Genomic DNA, 15,205 nt, shown 5'->3' with positions numbered 1-15,205 from the left:
CGCCAAAGAAGCGCCCATCATCCATTTGCGTGAGGCGGGGCCGGGGAGGATCGAGAGGATGCTCGCGAACGCCGGAACGCGCCGAGGGGATGGGATGGGGTTCCTTGTTGTTGGAGTGGCGAGCTGTGGCGTGTCAAAAGCAATTTTCTCTAATCTTCTTTCCCTGCCAATTAGACGACGACGACGACGACGACCGTGGTGCCAGTGCGGCGAGGATAAGGGATGGTGAAGCAGAAAGCGGAATGGTTTTCGGATTTGTTTGCGATGCGCGACTGACGGCGCGGCGGAAGTGGCTGGATGTCGGCGCATAAGCGCATCACCGGGCTTCGTTTGCGTTCGCGTTCGCGAAATGGCTTTTCCGTTGGCCTAAGGGCCGCGCCGGCCGCTCTCCGAAACGGAAAGGACCAATCCGATTAAGCACTCGGAGGCCCCGGTCTCCCCGGTGCATTGTTGGACATAATCTCCACCTCCACCGCTCCTGCAGTTTCGTCGTGGTGATTGAACAAGGCGCATCTTATGAGTTCTCCGTGGTGGCCAGCATGATAAGCTTTCGGCCCAAAGCCTCCATCGGTGGTCCTCGAGGTGGTGGCGTGGTGCGTGGAAGTGCATAATGAACCGAGATCTTCGCCCTCGGACCACTTGGCATGGCCAATTTCAATTCGACATGGCGATTTGATCGAAGACGCTAGGCGCGCCTGTTGCTACGTTTGGGAAATCCTCTCTGTCTCTCCACCATCCCGCGGGGGAAACTTTGATGGTGCGAAAGGAGAAAGAGAGAAAGAGAGACGAGTTCGCTAAGTAAGCGACGATCAAAGTCGCCACAGGCGCTGCAGCGCACGTTGCACTTTGAGATATTCACAACCGAAAGGAATGCGAAGGAAAAAACCTCGCGAGATGCGCGCCTTGGGTTCTGGCGTTACGGGATTACGGGTTTACCCGCGGGCTGAACCGGCAATGCAAGCTGTCCGTTTCAATGATCATTCTAATCACCCACCCGGAAGAACCGGTGCTCGGTCGTTCGCTCGTTCCTGTGGCGTCTGACGCGTGTGATGTGAGCTTGGCATACATCATCCCGTGAGAATGGGTGGCTGGAGCAAGATGGAAAGAAACCGCATCCTGGGCGCGGGACCGAACGGCTGGAAACTGGAGCTCTGGCACCGATAAAGACCGACCACGCCGCCACCAGCGTATTCGAAGAATTTTAAATGGAATTACATCGTTTTGAGGACCCCGCAACATCGTGTTTCAATATTTAAATATCGTTTTTCTCATTCCGGTAAACAAAGTGACAGTGACTGCGAGAGGAATCTCAACCCCGAGGGAACTGACCAATCTGTGGCCCAAAAAACAGCATTCCTTCGGCTTGCAAACGGTGAAATGATCACCGATCAAGCCAGACCGAGTGAGCCAAAAATACATTTATAAAAAAAAATCGCCTCCGCCAATGACATGGAAAGGCAATTTAGCCACCAGCCACCCAACGGTTCCTTCCCCCTTCTAGGGGGACCACCATCGGCACCCGGTAGCGTTGTTGGAGTTGCTGTGTGCACAGGCAATAAAGTGCACTAATCTGCGGCCGCGGCCCCACCAGAGACATCAGGACCACAGAGTAGAAGGCAGGCTCGGGAGTTTCGCACTCGCCCGCTCTCTCTCTCTCCCGCTCGGGACCCCATAATCATTGGTGGTGCTGCGAATTGATTTATGCTGACGCGCATGTGGTAAGGTGGAGAAGGGGAGGGGGGAGGGAGTGGGTGCAATGGCAATCGCGTTCGCACAAGCGGCAAATCGCGCGCGCGAGATTGGTGATGCTGCTACTATTTATTACACTCATTACTGGCCAACGTTGAAGGCGGAGAGTGTTAATTCTCTCGAGACCCTAGAAGCAACCCCCCACGCAGGGATTCAGGGAGAAAGGGAGCCGTGTGGAAGGGGTAATAGACGAAAGAGAGAGAGAGAGAGAGAGAGAGAGAGAGAGAGAGAGAGAGAGAGAGAGAGAGAGAGAGGATGCGTATAAAGTTAGTGTTATCGTTGGTTTGGGATGTTACAATCGGTACACCAGATGCTATCCAGATCCAGAAAGGGGTGCTATCTATAGCTCCTCCGTTGCACGAGATCGTTGGCATTAAAACTGGAGACAGTGTCGCTGGTGAGTAAACGGATTCAGTGGAGTTCCTTGAGGGAATGCGCTAATTCAATCCGAAGCTTGATGCATATCGAAAGCCCAAGCAGTGTCAAACAGGCGGGCAGACTAATGTTTCCGCTTGTGGCGGAATACAATATTATTGGGTTGTTGCGAAGATCGATATTCGTGGTGCTTTGCTGGGCATAATTACATCAAAACAATTTTTAATTCTTTAAAGAATAGGTGACACCTTAGTAGTGTTTATGGAGCGCATTTAGAGCTAATTTCAGCGCCAGCGTTTGTCACTTTTAATTATAACTTTAGTAGGGTGCTCATTTAGTAGACTGCTCATTGATCAACTGACGTTTCCGTTTCTAAATACACATTTGGCAATGCGTACCTGATGTTGAAAATGTTTTTTTTAATCTTTTTGCATTTCTCTATTAGTATCTATTCATTTTAATGGCAATAGCCATTTAGCTATAGCATCTAAAATCATTAAACTTCAAACGGAAGTGATTTTGCAAAGTCAAAGCGATATGTTTCGAGTTAAGTTAGGTTTGAAGAAACACCCTTTAGGTGGTTCATTGTTTTTGTAACATTAACAAATAAAGAAAATATCTGAAGGACACTTATCGATAACTACAAAACTCTACAAAACTTACTAAATAAGGTGTACGAGTCTCTGACGATTATGTTGAGACTACGTGAATAAAGACTTTTTGCACAACCCAACCCGATATATTGCTCCCATCGTCATCGGCCAACCACCAATGGAACGGACGAAGATGAACGCATCGACGCAGCGCAAAGAGAGCCGGGAGTTAACGGGATGCATACACACCGCAACTGATAGCATGCATCATCATCATCATCATCATCATGTGCAGGTTGCCGCCGGAGGGATCCATTGGGCAATTTCCCCTCCTACCATCTCCACAGCCCCTTCACCGAGACGCACGCACGTCCATCGTCACCGGGATCTTTAGTTTAAATAAATCAGCAAAAAAAAGCGTACTAAAATGTTTTAATTAGTGCAAAATAGCCGGAGGGAACCAGAAAAATGGAACCGACGCGAGTAAATAAGTAGTTACGTTAACGGCGAGTGCCCCGCCGCCGTCGTCGTGTTTTGTCCTTGGGTTGGTTGGAGCTTGGTGTCCCCAAAAGGGGCGAATGAAATTCAATTCCCCTCCGCCGGTGGTGGTGGCACACGCAGCAGGTTGCAGCGCGTTCCATCTCGTTCAGCTTGTTGCATCAGGGAAGGAGCAGGAGAGGCCAGGGCTATACGATCTGTCTCCTGTGGTCGTCCCAGGTTTGAGAAGCAGCAGCATCCACGAACCGACGACCGTGATGTTGCGGTTGCGGAGGACCAGCTCCCCTCCCCCCCGGGGGGTTAGTCTCGTTCTGTTCTGCTCCGCGTTCCGTGCGTCCCCATTGAAATGTCTGTAACATGAAGATGTAATGTAATTTTAGTACCCGTACCGCAGTGCCTTCGTTTGTCGCGCGCGTGCATGTCTCCCATTCTCATCCTCTCTGGCTTTCCCCCCCTTTTGGTGGTACACTCCACTACTTTACGCCGTTTTTCTGTCCTTGGCCTGAGATGTATTTACTCGCTCGAGGGGACGCTTGCGGAGCGCACGGATTCGCGATCACTAGTCGAGCGAAATTGAATTCGACTCAACTGAACCAAACGGAGTGCTTCAGATACAACTAGATGAGCAGAGAGAGAGAGAGAGAGAGAGAGAGAGAGCGCGCGCGCGATCGGTGCGATCTTCTTCGAGAACTCTACCGTTCCGATTCCAACTCGAATCTCTTCGGTGAGGTTCCTGTGCTCTAATTGGATACCACTCAGTCAACCAGCAGGTGAGGCAATGTGTTTTCGATCTGCATGTTTTTACAATTCCCTCCCTCTAACCTTCCCCCCCCGGGGGGTCGGTGTGCATTATACGACCAAAGCACCAGCTGTGTCGTGTGCGTCGTTGCGGTTACGACGACGCAAGTGCGGATCGGCGGGAGGTTAAGCCACGGAACTTGATGCGCAGAGTGTCACCTGACAACCTGTTGATGCGCGTACGCGCCCTCACCACAACCACCCCCTCCTCTGCTGTTCTGTACATTTCCTCGTGCTGTTTTGCTTCGAGACGAGTCGAGACCGGGTCGATGTTATGTAAAGTAAAGTGATGCGCCATGCGAAATCCATAAGCCTGCCACCAACTGGTCACCAAGTCTCCCTTTATGGTGTCTCCAGGACACTAATCCCACCGTTCGTTGCGCCAACACAACGACAGGCAAATGTGGAGGGATAGAAGGGCAAGACACTCGACTGTTCTCGGATCAAAGAACGGTGCATCGTGTCGCTGTGGCCCCGGTTCGATCGTGATACACACAGTTGACGGGTTGTGATCCACGTTGGGCATTGCTGTATCTCGGATTGTAGCACAAAACACGTCTAACCACCAAGTGGGGTACCCTTTTCTTGGTCTGTGGTACGGCATGCACATCATCATCATCATTGCTATGCACACTTGTTTAGTGAAGAAGGGAGAGAGAGAGCAGCGGACACGGGCACTTCAGACCAAGAAGAGAGGACGTGTGCGCCTTCACAACGTGTCGCTCGAAGTGCGCGCAACTGTGTGCTGCAAATTTGTGGCACAGAATTAGAACGCAACACAGCCTGCAAACCATTGCCCATTGGTTCAGAGGAGTTACAGGATTTTAGCGACTAAAAGATGCTGCCGTGCTCCATTTGGAGGTGTTAGCGCACTCTCTCTCTCTCTCTCCTCATAAAGGGACACAAGTGGCCCTGGTTATGTTTTGTTGGGTGACGATTGAACCATCATCATCATGGCCGTCGACAACTGTCGTACTGCTTCCCATCGGCCACGACGCACGGTCTGGTAGACGGTAGTAAAATGTTGTTTTGATTGGCTCATTTGCAGGCACCGTAAAGCTCATTTGAGCTGGTGCTGGTGCCGGACACTTTAACGGCCACTTCGACAGATAGCCGACCGTTTTTGGACGGCTGGTTTTCGTTTTCTTTATTGATTTCATGACACATTTCGAAGGAGGTAATTTAATGGGGAGCTTTTTTGTTTTTAAATACTTACGCGAACGCACCGTACCGCCGGGGAGGGGGGGGGGACAACTTGTTTAAGACGACGATCGTCGCCGGTGCGTTTCCCAGAATGGAGCAGTTTTATGTCTTCCGAATGGTTGCTACGAGAGACACGAAAGTGCATTCAAAGTGCAAACCGAACAGATCGTGGGGAGCAGGGATCGTCAGCCGAAGAGGTGACACCTTTCTTCCACGATCAAAAGCTGGGCAAGCATTGCTGGTGCTTTGGTTCGATGGGTGCGTGCGACCATGGCCGAGAGATGATGGTATTCATTTCATGTTCATGCCAACTCGAACAAGAGCATCTTTTCGGGCAGACCAAGCGACCAACGTACCTTATGCACATTGTGTAAAACGTGCGCCGAGTGATATATTTAGCAGTGTGTGCAACACCGATCGGTGATCGCTGCATGCTGCGGTTGTACTAGTTGTATCATCGACCACCGAACCACGGACAACGCGGCGATTGGCGATTCTTCGAAATCTCCCGTGGTGCTCGGCTTGCAGGAGAGATTGTCGGATGTTTCATCCCTGCTCGGTACATTAATTGTGTCTTCTTGTCTCCGGATGCATCGATTGCCATTCGGGGCCGTTTGTACACAGATAAACGAGAACGTTTCACCTTGCACAATTCTGTGTTTAAGCAGTTCTGAATGATCATGTAGAAGCGAACATAATACGTTCAGGACGCATTGTAGCTGCGTGCCCGAGGGTGCTCCTTTAATGCACTTTCCGAGCAGCGAGGGACTTTTCTCAAGCGAGGCGATCTTAGCAAAAAGCAAACGGACGCCCTCTCGCGCGAATTAGCATTGACTGCTTGCGAATAGAATGCCGGCAGTGCCGCCAGGTTAATGTGTTAAATTTCGCACTCTGGTGGCCCTTGAACGGTGCAAAAGTTTAATGCTTTCAACCGTTGGACCGAAGAAGTTTATCGCAGATGGGAGGCTTCTGGTGAAGCCACGGGAAGGGAATTTGATTCACCTCTTTCAGTGGCCACTTGAAATCAGCCAGAAGGGACGGAGCGTTATCCGTTAAGCAGGTGAGGAAACGCGGAGTGCCGCTGGCTTACCATCGCTCACAGATCTTGCTGCCGCCGTGCCACTGCCGGAATGAGATTGACACATTCAATTAGAATCAACTGAGTAGAGCCCCCCCGAGGGCCCGGTCAGTCAACCGGGTACGTTAGGCTGGGTTGGCGTAGAGTTTAACGAGAACCGACAGTAGCTGATCTGGCAGAGACGCGACCTGGTAGGCTGGACTGTTTGGGATGCAATCAAGCTCACAGATTTTGATGCTAAGGTTAAGGATTGTATTTAGTGTTTTTTTTCAATTAATATAATTGATATTCAAAGTATAGTTCTAGGAATTAAGTCGTGTATATTTTATCCAACATTTGAAGATTTATTTGAAAAACAAAACGGAAAAAAGGTCACTTAGGTAAAGCGTTTTCGCCATACATTTTTATTGGAATTTCAATCCGTGATGTGATAAAACTAAGTAACCTATGATGTGATCCATTAAATCATTCTTCCAGTTCTGCTGAATGTGCAGAAGAAAAACGGAACAACACAACCATAAGGTAGTTGAGATGAATTTAAGTTTTATAAGCTGCACCAGATACCAGTAATAACCTAGTAAAAGAAACCACCATCATCTTGCATCCGCCCGAAGCAGTTCCCAGTTTTTCCGCCCGTTTTTTCCTTTAACCCTCGGTTGGGCACCCGGCGTTTACCCCTTCGTTGGGCACCCGGGTACCCGGGTACCCCACTTATGTGCATTGCATTGTTATGTTCTTGTATCATCGTTTGTTTCAGTTTTATGATAAAAATGATGTTCTAGAACTAATTTCTGAGTCTTCGGAACATATTTTTCTTTAAAAATCACAACAAAACCCAATAAAAACAATAAAAATAATGAACACAATGCATTGATACCCCTTCGTACGGCCATTCTCTACCGCGTACGTCGTAATGCAAGCAATAAGATCGTAAAGTGATCGAATTTTCCAGCAAATATGTTATTGAAATTATTGATTTCTTCGAATAAATCAGTTTTGAATTGTCATAAGGCACTTTTGAGTCATAAACAATTGATTTAATTGGGCACAATTGAGCTACGAGATCAGACCAGTTGCTACATGGTGCGTTCAGAAAGTAATGAGAATTGATTTTTCTGACAAAACGGTTTGAGATAACGTGTTTAAATTTTTACAATAAGGTAGAGGAAGATTTTAGCCATCAATCGCACTTTATTTCATTCGGCTATGACCAACTGAAAGAAAATGGGACGATTTTTCGTGAACCATGTTTTTAGTTGATGTAACACCGTAGAATGTCCCCTTTCTATGGACCATTGGTCTGGCGCGAATCATCCGGACCTACAGAAAAACATTCCGTTGGTGCCAGTAATTCATCAAGTCCTCATACATTTCTGTTTGCGTGCTCTATGCCAGGAAAGAGGTCCGCGATGATCCGGGCTGTACCAATGGTCCATAGAAAGGGGACATTCTACGATGTTACATCAACTAAAAACATGGTTCACGAAAAATTGTCCCATTTTCATTCAGTTTGTCATAGCCGAATGAAATAAAGTGCGTTGAATAGCTAAATCCTGCCTCTATGTTGGCGTATCAAATTCAATACCTTATCTCAAACCGTTTCGTCAGGAAAATTCAGTCTCATTAGTTTCTGAACGCACCATGTATATTGGTCTCTGTGGTCTACGAAAATGCTGCCTAAACCCTTTTTGTTGAAGATTAGTGTATGATTTACTCATATGTTAAGAAAATTACACTACACGAACCATTTTTAATCAGTTTGAGAAATAATACATAATTTAAATTGTTTTTCTATGTCTAAATATGTTGATTATTTTTCTCCTATTGCTCGTTGAAAAGCTCAAACGTAACGAAATTTTCAACAAAATGTTGTAGTTTATCTAATTAACAATTGATAAACACGGCAACATGAATAAATGTTGATAAAAAGTGTTGTTTTGTGTTACAAAACATAGCCCATGTGCATAGCCAACGTATGGGGTACCCGGGTACCCGGGTGCCACTGGGCGGGTGTTAATTTCATCGGGCCATAATTACCTTTAAATATGAGTTATCAAAACAATTTCAACGCCAATTCGGCTTGAAATGAGTTGTACTTTGGGGATCCGGAGTTTCGTAAAAGAATGTTGACGGCAAGGCATTCATTTTTTCGTTGAAACTTGAAATGGGTACCCGGGTACCCGGGTGCCCAACCGAGGGTTAAGCACATCGCCCCATCGCCACCATAGGGCCAGGTTGCTAAGGAAAAGCCATAAATTTCTGGTGAACCCAATTTTCACCGAAGCCAAAAACACTTTCCCGGCCACAAATCTTCCACGCTCCTCCCCTGTCTTGCGACCGTTGCTTTTGTGGTCGGCTGACCTCCGTCTGATCCGCCGGGCCGGCTGTCGGGACGCGTAGCGAAATGAAAACATTGCACGGGCGCAAGCCAGGGAAGAGGCTCCGCATTGGGACCGGGAAAGAAATGGCCTGGCATGGCCCCGGCTCGGTGATCTTTTGACATCCGTATCGAGGGCAGAGCGATTGCCGAGCCGCGGTCTGCGATCGCAGAAGCCAGTCAGCTAAACGCGAAATTGAAATGTACCCCGGATTCGGATTCGGTTCGCTCCGGGACCAACCGATCGGTCGGCACTGACCTCGTTGGTTGGTTCTCCCGTTCTTTTTTTGCGCTCTGACTCTGTGTCCTGGACCAATCGTGCAAGGGTTGCTAAAGGCGATCGCACTTTTCCTCCCGAGGCACTCCGACGAGCACTTGCGAGCGTGATCGCTCAGGCCCAGTTCTCCGTCCCATGTCCCAAGACATGTTTGGCTCGTTTGCAAAACGAGCTGGTCGGGCGAGCTGCTGCTGCTGCTGCCGCCACTGGTGCAGATGTTGTCTGCTGCCTGCTGCTCAGCCTTATCTGTCCATAAAATTAATAGCTCTATTAAGATAAAATAAATGGAAAATAATTACGGAAGAAAGTGAAAAATAAATTTTACTACAAATTGAGAAAAACGTACTGTTTTCTCTTCGACACTCAACAGCCCGCACGATCCCGCGCACTGACATCATCGTCGCCCGCGATAACTCTTCTTGCCAAGATGCGATCCCATCCTGCGCGGATGGCTGGCTGGCTGGCCGTTGGACCAACGACGTACGCCAGCGCCAGCGCGCGACGACTTAAGATGCTGGCCGAGCGCGTTAGCCGAGATACGACGACGAAATGCATTCGCTCACGACGGTACCCGGTGGTGATCTCACATTTCTTTCTGGCTTTTCGCGGAGCAACGCGGCACGGGAAGGGTGAACTGTTGTTGGTGAATTTATTTTGTCCTCCCACCGACCACTTTCAATGTAATGGGCAATGGAACGAGGCACACGCGTGATCGACAGTGTGGCGTGCTTCACCGACCCTGAAGGTGCTATGGGAGTTGATGCGTCAGACATCCTGTTCGGGAAGTTCCAGCAGCAGGAACGTCGATGTGTCGGATGCATCGGTCGGTTGAGCTCGAGGCTCAAAATGGAACACTTAAGTGCACCTGTCACTGTGCAGTCAATCTCAGATGAGGGACGCCCAGTGTTGAGGAGATGTTCATGTTAAACCCATGCTGCTCAAGCAAAGGATCTGTCGATCCATATCTTTTGTTTCCTTTTTGGAAAACTTTCAACACTCTACAACACTTTGTTGAACAATGGAATCATTTTATTGTATTCATCAATACTTTGGGGCATTTTTTTAAGTATCATTCCGCAAGCATTCTGTCCAGCAAGAGACTCCTGCTTAAGGTAATAATTAAGATAGAGATATGTATCAGATGGTGTTTTACTGATCGTAAGAGTTTTTTAATCTGCTGTTCAATGCATTTTATTAATCTGCTGAAATAGGGGACTTGCCTTATTATTAATTGCAGAAAATGTAGAGTTAAATGTTCCTGGGCAGTACATCCTTAAATATCCTTAAGATGGTAGCCTACACTATAAATTGTTAGTAAAATTTAGTTCGATTGTTCAAAATTTTTCTTAAAAAGAGTTTCGAACTGAAATTCTTAGCACAGCCTTCTTTTCTTGATTATAAAAAAATATACATTCGTTGGCAAGTTTTCCTTGGAAACAAGCACCCGTTAGAAGCGAAATTGTTACTAAAACAATGCACTTTAATTTCTACACAATCGAAATGTTCTTCGAAAAGTGAGTAATCGAGCAAAACCCCCTCCGGAGAAACCGTTTCCATGGCATCGCCGTGAGCCCCAGTCACTCTCTATGCCGAGTCCATTTTTCCAAACCAATCCAGGCCAGTTTCGAAAGAACTTCTTAGTGATGCGCACAACCACACAAAACACATCGCCACAGTACCGCCACTTACTAGGTCGTGCCATTTTATGACCGAAGCCAAACAGCTCTCAGGAACCGCTGCTGGTGCTAAGCCATAGCCAAGGCGAACCAAGCCGAGCCGAGCGCTATCTAACACGTCGTCGTCGTCGTCAGTTGTTGCTCCATTTGCTCCGGCACCTCAGCAGCAAAGGAAGGTGGAAGGGCCATGGTGGTGATGTTGTATGCCACCGATCAGCATCATCCATTGCCGTGTACCTCACCGCAAACGATGGACACCGCTGCTAGTCGCACAGGTTGATCCGATTGTTTATAATTGCAAACGCGCGGTTGTTCATATGTGAAGAAGGGAAGCTTTTTGCTATCCATTCCCTATCTCTCTCTCTTTCTCTCGCTCTGTGGCGTAATTTATTGTGGGTTAAGCCCGCTACACCACCCACCACCACCTTGCACTATAGCGTCGAGAGGGAGTTGGAGATCGGCTGAGGAGATGATCGTGCCCGCGCGTCGACAACGGCACATCAGCGACCCATCAGCGGGACACGATCAGGAAGCGGCGTTGTGTGTTAGTTGTCCCCTCGATCTGTCTGCGGCCCTTTCCGCTGTGATCCTCTGCGTGATCCATCCATCTTTTGACAACGTTCGCTCGCTCGCTCGCTCGCTCGCTCGTGGTTAATGTGTGCGTGTTTTGCATGCGATGCGCTGCGTGTCGAGCGAGTGCCTTCGGGGAGGGTGAGGAGTGTTGGGATGAATGGGAAAGAAAGGATCAAGGAAAGAGCTTTCCCCACCTCCGTCTGCCACGTACACCGGTGCGTTGCAATCATAATTCAATCTTCCGATTCCGCCACATGCGCTGCGAACCCGCGAATTGGCCGCGGAGTGCCAATGGTGCCCTTTCCGTGACCATTTCCCCGAACCGAAGCTTTCTAGGGACAGCACGAGGCGAAGAGGAGAAGGAAGCTGTCCTCGAGGCAGCGAAGGAGCAACTCGCGGAGGGATTCAATCGATAATGGAACGGTCCGGTCAGGACGGTCCTCACGCAAGACTTTCTATTTCCCGTGGTCCCCGCGCGGGTGCCCGTCCAGTGATCTAAATAATTGTCGCGGAATTAATAATAATTAGCCACGACTTCGATGGCACCCAGTGCGATGGCGATCGGCATTATTTGCATAAAACGTTGCCACACGCCATTCGCAGTGAGAAGAGGGGGGCGAAGTCCCTAGGGCCGAAGTCGCCCGCTGGACATACCCCACGCCTGGATGTGGATTGATTAGGACGGAGGTGATGGCGACGGGGTCTCCCTTAATCAAGCTTCGATTCGTTGTCGTCGCGGAGTGGAGCGAAATGAAGGGAAATCTGGTACCGTAGGGAGTCAGGTCGCAGGTTCGGTGCTGTTCGGTTGTCTCGGTGTTCGCCTGGCCACTGGCCACCCAAAAACCTACACCTACCGGCCAACTCCGGTACCTCGTTGTGTGCAGTGGTGGGTGGTGACTTATGGGTGTTGGCACAAGCCACCCCGGGCACACATTAGATTTGTTTAATGTGGAGCAAACGAGCGAACTAGTCAGCCCCAGGAACGAAGGGTGGAGAGGGAGTGGCATCGATGGGTGGGTTAAGTGAATGTTTGCCGCTCCGATGAGGCGCCGGCAGCAGCTAATTCAATGGCACGGTTACGACTACGGTGAGTTGGTGACCGGTGGATAATGCATAATGACGTTGCTAGCGTGTGCAACGGAACAGAGACAGATCTGCATAATCTACTCTCGATCTTAGCCGGCTCATTGATGTATGCGTCGGGCTGCCGTCGGGCGATGCTGGGAGTTCTTCCTATATGGCGCGGGGTGTTGTGTAAGCAATTGCTTCTGTATGCTTCTTTCAAACTGCAAAATGCCTAATGCTTATTGTTTTATACTATTCGATGTTTGTTTACTTGCAACGTGCATACCGCTTTTCGCTTTTTGCACAGATTTTTAATCTTATATGAATCGTGTGTTCTTTAAAATACGAGCACGGTAGTGAGATCGGTAGCAATCTTTATCATTTTGGATTTTAAATACTTTTAACAATAGAACGTGTTAATATTTGTTACGATAGAACAGAACAGTGGAAGGCAATTTAGTTTACAATGCGCAGTTTACAAACCAAACAATAATGTTTTTAGTACTAACCTGGTTTGCAATCCCTAATCAATTTCACCGGTAGAGCCAGTTTTTGAGAGCACATTAAAAAAATAAAATAAGGACCAAGAAGCCCTGCTGTATCGTTAGCTTGTAACTAACACATTGTTTGACTTTTTCACACAGCATAGGGTGCATAAATTTGTAAAAAATAAAGCTATTGATCCGGTATCGCCTTATCTTGCGAGGCGAACTTCAAATTACCTAAGCTGTGCTCCATTTTAGCGCCTCCAATGAAGGTATTTTGTTCATTTTCTATCGGTATAGCATTCACTATTTGTATGAAAACACCTGGATATCCGTGAATTTGGTGTATCACGTTACCAGAGCATCACTATGGCAACAGTCATGGTAGCCGTATTTAATGTGCTGTATCGCTTTGCGCCTCAGTCGTTCAAAGCAACCTGTGAAATAAAGAACAAGTGCGGTGACAACACAACAGTATTCATGATAATTATCTAGAGAATGTTATAGTGCGGCTTATTGCAGATATTACATTCATTAAGATCGTCCAGCAGATTGTGCCTGCTTTAGCCGAAGACAAGGAAAGAGAAGATATTTATCACTTTCATCACCGTCACCGTCACCTTCATCTCCCTCTGATTTGCGTCTCTTTGAAGCAACGAAGTGAATCACATAATCAGAGATATTCTTCACTAAATGGCGTGTCTTTGGATAACAGAAGATAATTTCCAGGGAACATTACCGCACCAGTACTTGGGCATTTCTGTTTTTATTCCATTCCGGAACTCTTTCCACGATCACCGAAAATGGCACTTTGGCATTTCACCGCCAGGTTGTTTGAACATAATTTAAGATTCTCCCTTTTCTCTCTACAATCGTTACAGGTTTAACACCTTGTTGTTGGCCCATCCTGGTCCGATGATACTACTGACCACGACCGAGTTTGGGCCATAAATCTCCCACCAACCGAAAGGTACGTTCTAACCACCATTAGTCCTAAGCATAAGTGCCAAATTCCCACCTGGAAGAGTAGCTTCTCCCCAGGTCGAAAGCTTGTTAACCGATTGCGTCGTCCTCACGTGGGACACTTTGTGTCGCGGTTTGGGGATCGTTTCCCACACGTCGTAAAGAGGAAAGCAAATTAGTTAAACCCATCCAATTAGTGGGCGCGATGTGCTCGACCACGATGGGTCCCAACCTCAAACGTGCAGTCAAGGACCGTTGGTCCGATGCGCCGCCCAGGAACGACGTCACGGCCAGACCAAATTTATTCAAAAAATCTCTCGCGCGTGCTCGCCCAGCGCGTCTGCTGCTGCGGCACACGAGCCACGCGTGCCCGAACCGTTCACTATTCCATCCCTCGAGACGGTGCACCACCATTCTGCTCCTCTTCCACTCTGGCTTATCGCGTGTATCTGCGGTGCGCTTCGTCGCGGCCACGGATACGCCTCGGAACGAAACATAAATACTTAACACCTTCACCAGTCAGCCAGCAACGCGCTTTTTCGGGGGTACAACGGGGGCGTAGCGGAGTGAATTTATCGATGCTACGCAGCAAGCAGCTACACATCTTAATTTAGAGCCACACCGACCATCCAGCTTCGTGTTCCATGGCCTCATGAGAGATCTGCCCGTGCCCAACGGCTGGAATGTGTTGAAATTTTATTGCATCTCTCAAATCAACCGACGAACGAACGACTCTCAAACGCGATCCGATCGCGCGAAATGCGTCTTCCAATCGGGGCTTGCGAAGATGCGAAGAAGAAGAAGAAGGAGAACTGGAGGCACCTGGAACACAGTTGGTGTGTGCCGGTAGCCAGTCAGTCAGCATGCTGGAGTTCCACGCCACACCATCGTTGATCTGCGATTGGCGATTGCGATAAAATCTGCGCAGATTGATTGATTGATTGTGGTGGTCGTGGTGGTGGAGCGAGAGCGTGTTCGCGACACCGAGACCGTAAACGGACAGATCATTCCACTGATCGCCTTCGAACGCCTCCGAAAACCAATCCGACCCCTTGGAATGGTAGCGACGCAACTGGCCATTGTGGCGGTTGCGCAAAACTCGATTGCTGACGCTGGGACGCTTGGTTTCCCTTTGGTTTCGGATGTCGCAAATCGGTGGCGCTGTGCTACCGGGGACTCCCTGGAACGAGATGGACCTCGATGAGCAAACCATCACTGGATGGAGCCCTGGCGGCCCTTCTCCCCAGCAAGTTGATCTGCTTGCGGTAGCAAGAAGGTTTGTTGAGTTGAGCGAAGAAGGATGACTTCACGGAGCACTGGGTGCATCGATGCGATCGTTGCAACCGTTGTTGTAGCTCCTCCTCGTGAGGTCCCCGGAGGGTACTTAGAACGGAATACAAATAAATATGGCGGCCTGTGGCAATAATATGCTGCCAAATAAAATAAACATCAGCGAGCGGTCGGCATCGCACGCGTTGTAGTGCTGCTGCTGCTG

General features: G+C 48.6%; 1 protein-coding gene across 1 annotated transcript in view; it reads left to right on the top strand.

Annotated features, from left to right (window-relative positions):
- The window catches only part of LOC126573413 (uncharacterized), a 70,475-nt gene that overhangs the window by 14,661 nt on the left and 40,609 nt on the right, over positions 1–15,205 (top strand). Inside the window, 1 exon segment of the mRNA XM_050233507.1 lies at positions 13,629–13,717. The gene's annotated coding sequence lies outside the window, so the exon portion shown is untranslated.

This window comes from Anopheles aquasalis, chromosome 2, assembly GCF_943734665.1.
Source record: "Anopheles aquasalis chromosome 2, idAnoAquaMG_Q_19, whole genome shotgun sequence".
Lineage (NCBI taxonomy): Eukaryota > Metazoa > Arthropoda > Insecta > Diptera > Culicidae > Anopheles > Anopheles aquasalis.
The sequence above is the reverse complement of the archived record's forward strand: the minus strand, read 5'-3'. Positions and strand labels throughout refer to the sequence as shown.